The following is a 6920-nucleotide window of genomic DNA, read 5'->3' on the forward strand; positions in this document are numbered from 1 at the left end:
ACCGATGGCGAGACGCACCGGAAAGATGAGCAGCAGCGGTTACCTATCTCAGACAATGAGGTCACATCGTGTCTCAAAAGGATGGGGAACTGGAAGTCTCCTGGTCCAGACAAGGTTTATGGTTTCTGGGTAAAGCGTATCACGTGTCTTCACACTGATCTGACTCATAACTACAACCTGCTGGTTCAGAATCCAGACTCTGTACCCGAATGGTTGTCTCAAGGAATAACCACTCTGATTCCTAAGAATGACAAGACTGACCAGGCCAAAAATTACCGGCCTATCACGTGTCTGTCTGTCTTCTATAAGACCCTCACCTCAGTCATCAGGCAGAGGATTGCAGAGCATTTGGATCAGAGAAACCTCATGGCTCCGGAGCAGAAGGATTGTCGACAGGGCTCTTTTGGTGCAAAGGATCAGCTGTTGATCAACAAGCTGCTTACCGAAGACTGTAGGACCAGGCACAAGAGCTTGAGCATGGCTTGGGTGGACTACCAGAAAGTCTATGACAGCGTGCCACACAGTTGGTTGCTCCAATGCCTTCAGCTGCATAAGATCAGACCAGTCTTGTGCGGGTTCTTGTCACGTGTGATAAAGAGTTGGAGGACATCGATGGTGCCTTCTTGCGGGAATAGTACGATCAAGACAAGGCTTATGCAGATCAGGAGGGGTAATTTCCAAGGTGACTCACTTTCTCCACTTCTTCTGTATGGCTCTCAATCCTCTAAGCAAGGAGCTGAACAGAACCGGTTACGGCTACCGGATGACCACTGGGCATGGTGAGACTGCCAAACGTCAGCTTATCAGTCATCTACTTTACATAGATGATCTGAAGCTGTATGGCAGAAACTCTGATCAGTTGGACGGGTTGTTGCACACGGTTCGTACCTTCTCTGATGACATCCAGATGAAGTTTGGTCTGGGCAAATGTGCTGTTGCACACTTTGTCAACGGCAGGCTATCTGGACACAACTCTGGAGTGACGGTAGGAAAAACGGACACCATCAACTGTCTGGAACCGGGTCAAGTCTAAAAGCACTTGGGTGTAGATGAGAGTAACGGTATTCAGCACAGCATGATGCGAGACAGACTCCGTCGCGAGTACTTGCGCAGAGTGAATGTGGTTCTCCGGACTGAGTTGTATGGTCGGAACAAGATTCTAGCCATCAATGGGTTTGCACTACCGGTTCTCACTTACGGTTTTGGCGTCATTCATTGGGGGTGCACAAACCTGCAGCAGCTTGATCGACGGACCAGAAAGCTCCTCTCTATGCACGGTGTCGCCATCCTGCTGCAGACGTTGACCGACTGTACGCTCCTTGCAGTGATGGGGGTAGGGGGTTACAACAGATTGAGTCGACATATCAATCTTGTATTGTGAGGCTGAACTGTTACCTTGCTGACAGTTCTGATCCCTTCATGCAGATGATACGGGAGTGTGACTCTGGAAAATCTTCACACTCGATCAAGCGCATGGCTGGTCGCTTTACTGCACAGCTGCGGATGAGTCTTGCTTCGGACAACAAGTCGCAGAACTTACACAGGAATGCATCCATCTCGGTTGAAGGTGGCTTCGAGCAACCACCTGAAACAGATGCGAGACATTAACGTACGTGTTGCAGTTCTCTTCGTGTGCGGTCCTGGAGCGGGAAGCCTATGCACGGGCAGTATCGTCGTCTCACTGAGCAACCGCCTGTGGACATGAAAGAGACCTACGGATGGCTAAAGGCAGCAAATCTTCCTGCTGCAACTGAGGGACTGGTTGTTGCTGCTCAAGACCAAGCTCTTCGGACTCGGTACTATGAGCGCAAGATTCTACATCGTGATGTCAGTCCTACTTGCCGCATGTGCAGTGTAGGCCTGGAAACAGTCGACCACATTGTGGCAGGCTGTAGTGCTTTGGCACCGATGGACTACACTGATCGACACAATCAGGTGGCCTCCATCATTCACTGGTATGTTTGTCGCCATTTTGGGGTTCCAGTGGAGAGCAGATGGTACCGGCATCATCCTGATAGGCTTGTGGAGACGGATGACATTACTCTGATGTGGGATACCACCATCCCCACTGCAAGGAAGATCAAAGCCAATCGTCCAGACATCTGTCTCAGAAATAGGAAGACAAACACTTGTCTTCTTATTGATATCAGCTGTCCTGCTGATGGCAACATTGGCAAGAAACATGCTGAGAAGTTGGCGAAGTACAGCGACTTGCGAGTGGAGATAAGCCGCATGTGGCATTGTCGAACACTGATGGTTCCGTTGGTCTTGGGAGCTTTGGGCACAGTGCACGCAGGTATTGCACGGTGGCTGGACATTACTCCAGGTCATCACAACCTGCAACAAATACAGAAAACAGTGCTTCTGGGATCTACTCGGATCCTTCGTAAAGTCATGTCTTCTTTCTAGACAGCCGTGATGGTCTAAGTACTTCTGAAGCAGGGTTTGCTTCCGGTACTTGTAATAGACTTGACAAACCAGACTGATCTGGTTCAGCACGACACTGTCAGGACTGGTGACACAAGTTTTATGCCTGGTGCCACAATTGGCACCATCACCATGGAAACGGCAACTCTGATGTGTTGTTTTTAATACGTCGGATATGTAAAATACGCAACCCTAGCTGCATCTATCTAATGTTACCCGGGCAACGCCGGGTCCAGTTTCTAGTATATGTATAAATACTATTTTAATATACTGTGCCTTGTGACTTCCGGTGTCACGTGTACAAAATGGATAACGGTATTGGAGTGCCCGCCCGCATCAGTGTGAGAAACCTGGGTGATGTGAAACAGACATGCAACAAATAGGGGCCTTACCTTGAATGATCAGGGTTCTAGCCAGGTATGCTAAGGCATACGTCTACGCGTACACTGGTTACGCGTGTAGTAAGTACTGCACACTACACCTGCACACGTGCAGTTATCTTTTCCATTGTATTGGTATTGACTAACAGCCTAATTAATAAATGAGAATGCAATCGATACGTCACTGCCCATCAGTGTGATTTGTAGAGGCTACTCCCTAACCGAAGGTAATTGTGCGGACACTACATGCCACGCCCACGTGCCAGACTCGTGTGCCAGACTCGTGTGCCACGCCCATACCGCTACGTCTTCCAAATCTCCTGGCTAGAACCCTGCTAGTTCATTGAAAATTCTATTTATTTTGTTTGATCTACAGTCAATACTCCAGCAGCTGACAAGAAACATATAAGTATAAAATGGTGGATTATACATCTAATTCTATTATCATGTATTTTGATATGTTAATATTAGAAGATGTTAATCATACTTGGATATGTGTATTTGACAGCATGGAGATACTGCACTGCAACTGGCTGAGAGACTGAATAGGAAAGATGTTGCAGATGTAATCAAGTCATTTGCTGTAAATTGCATATCTGTGTGTGTGCGTGTGTCTCTTTGTACGTGTATTGTAAGCTAATGGTGGTCATTTCTACAAAAGAATGTCGCAGAGATTTGTATGTTCGTACCTTCCGTGTACGACGATAATATCCCGAATAATTTACTTCCTTTGCCATTCTCAAATCACACACTTTTAATACTTCTAAATCAAATACTAACACATTTCGAGCAGCCAGGTCGCACATACCGATGCTATGAGGGATCGCTAAGACTTCTTGAAGTTCCAGTGACTTATTCAAATACAAGCCAAACATGTCCTACAAATAACTCAACGTTAGCAGGCTTAAATCGTTACGAACGAATAACACATGCATGCATAAATACATACACGGATATCCCTCCTTCGTTTTCTCCTGTCTGTTTCATCCTCCATCCAATCTACCTCCGGCCCACCTTCCCATACACCCTTCCGCTATAGTTTCACCCTTGTTCCATCCCACCTTCGCTAGGCTACCTGCCAGCATGCTCGTCCTTTAGCCGATAGGGAATATTGGATTATTGCCATTACAGGGTGGAACCGCTCTAATGGACGCAGCACACTGTGATTATTATAAAAAGTGATTATTATAACATAGTTAATATTCTGTTAACATCAAAAGCCAATGCTGAACAGCAAATGGCAGTAAGAGCAAATGGCAGTAAGTGAATAACGTTCTCAGGTGTCTTGTCGCCCATAGCAACTGAGACGTGAGCTTCTTCTTGAAGAATTGCTTCATTAGATACATCATCTACATTGTTTGTAATAGAGCTGTTAGGTGACAACGTAAAACAGCGGCCTGCTTCTTCAACCAAATCTAATCTATCTCCGACCCACCTTCCCTTACACCCTTCCGCGAAAGTCTCTCCCTTGTTCCATCCTACTTTCGTTAGGCTACCTGCCAGCATGCTCGCCTTTTTGCCAATTGGGAATATTGGATTATTGCCAGTACAGGGTGGAACCGCTCTATGGACGTACCACTATGTGTTTATTATGAAATAGTCAATATTCTGTTAACATCAAAAGCCAATGCTGAACAGCAAATGCCAGTAAGAGAATAACGTTCTCAGGTGTCTTGTCGCCCATAGCAACTGAGACGTGAGCTTTGTCTTGAAGAACTGCTTCATTAGATGCATCATCATCTACATTGCTTGTCATAGAGCTGTTAGACGACAACGTATAACAGCGGCTTGCTTCTTGAACCAACTTCATCTTAATCTCGCCTAGCCATTTTAACTGCGACTGTAGGTCGGTTTGCGAAGACGTAATTTCGTTTGCTTCTGCTCTAAAGATTCTTTCTATCAGTTCGGATTACGTTTCTCTCCTATTTCAAGTAATGTCTATAACAGAAATAATGGAGACCAAATCTGCATCGGCACAGGATAAATGACGAGATAGCCTTGAATGTGGGAACATGCACTTATGATATCGCTGGCGCAGATGAAGTAATCGGCATAAAGTGTTGCTTGGGCGTAGTGGCCACTAGTCAAGCGAATAAAAACAAAACAGTAATCGGAGCCGCAGTCCTGGAGCTGCATGATGCTTTTACGTTGCTCGAGTCACACCCCGTAAACATGTCGCAATCACGTCGGCTGAGTTGATGCATGGTGTATAATGCAATGTGGTTGGCGCAGTGGAGAGCTGCTGCATGGCTGTCCATGTGTGAACTTATTGAACTAATGATTGTGTTGGCCCATGTGGCGGTCAAGAAAGATGTGAAGCTGAGACTGAGTAAAGTACTAGAGTATTCCTTGTCCATGCCATTATTTGAATCTGACCGTCAATTAGCTGACTCATTCCAGCAGATACCGTATTACCCCGCCTAGAAAGCAGGGGCGCTTATTAGAACATTAGGTACTATGTGCCTCTGCAAATATGTACGGTCGCAGTGAACTATCTACAAATCCAAAAATATAGAACTACGTTCGGTATAAACGTTTAAAAAATTGGATGAACTTTAATGCAACTAAGATATTCCATTCCAGAAACCATGTGCAAGGCAAAGTGAAAAGCATTGTCTTATCAGTTATTAAGCTAGCAGTTTTGCTGCTGTTGCTGTAGTTTGGTCTGGTGGCGCGTTCGCTTCATTTCATACCGATTCTCTGAGGGACCACTAAGACTTCTTCAAGTTGCCGTGACTGGCATATTCAAACACAAGCGAAATATTTCCTACAAATACTTCAATGTAATAACACATGGAAACAAATCAAAGAAATTGACAAAAATGATGACGATGGTGAGTTCTTTCATATCAACATTGTCATTGGTTTTAGAAGGCTTAAATCGTTACGATCGAATAATACATGCATACATGCATAAATACATACATACACGGATAGCCCTCCTTCGTTTTCTACTGTCTGTTTCTTTCTTCCTCCATCCAATCTATCTCCGGCCCACCTTCCCATACACCCTTCCGCTATAGTCTCTCCCTTGTTCCATCCCACCTTCGCTAGGCTACCTGCCAGCATGCTCGCCCTTTAGCCGATGGGGAATATTGGATTATTGCCATTACAGGGTGGAACGCTCTAATGGCCGCAGCACTATGCGATTATTATAAAATCGTTAATATTCTGTTAACATCAAAAGCCAATGCTGAACAGCAAATGGCAGTAAGCGAATAACGTTCTCAGGTGTCTTGTTGCCCATAGCAACTGAGACGTGAGCTTCTTCCTGAAGAATTGCTTCATTAGATAAATCATAATCTACATTGTTTGTAATATAGCTGTTAGGTGGCAAAGTAAAACAGCGGCCTGCTTCTTCAACCAAGTTTAATCTATCTCCGGCCCACCTTCCCTTACACCCTTCCGCGAAAGTCTCTCCCTTGTTCCATCCTACTTTCGTTAGGCTACCTGCCAGCATGCTCGCCCTTTTGCCGATTGGGAATATTGGATTGGATTATTGCCATTACAGGATGGAACCGCTCTATGGACGTACCACTATGTGGTTATTATGAAATAGTCAATATTCTGTTAACAGCAAAAGCCAATGCTGAACAGCAAATGCCAGTAAGAGAATAACGTTCTCAGGTGTCTTGTCGCCCATAGCAACTGAGACGTGAGCTTTGTCTTGAAGAACTGCTTGATTAGATGCATCATCTACACTGTTTATAATAGAGCTGTTAGATGACAACGTATAACAGCGGCTAGCTTCTTGAACCAACTTCAGCTTAATCTCGCCTACCCATTTTAACTGCGGCTGCAGTCCGGTTTGCGAAGACGTAATTTCGTTTGCTTCTGCTCTAAAGATTCTTTCTATCAGTTCGGATTACGTTTCTCTCCTATTTCAAGTAATGTCTATAACAGAAATAATGTAGACCAAAAATCTGCATCGGCACAGGATAAATGCCGAGGTAGCCTTGAATGTGGGAACATGCACTTATGATATCGCTGGCGCAGATGAAGTACTCGGCATAAAGTGTTGCTTGAGCGTAGTGGCCGCCAGTCAAGCGAACAAAAACAAAACAGTAATCGGAGCCGCAGTCCTGTAGCAGATGTAGGCAAAGTTGCATCGCT

This window comes from Corticium candelabrum, chromosome 12, assembly GCF_963422355.1.
Source record: "Corticium candelabrum chromosome 12, ooCorCand1.1, whole genome shotgun sequence".
In the NCBI taxonomy this organism is placed as follows: domain Eukaryota; kingdom Metazoa; phylum Porifera; class Homoscleromorpha; order Homosclerophorida; family Plakinidae; genus Corticium; species Corticium candelabrum.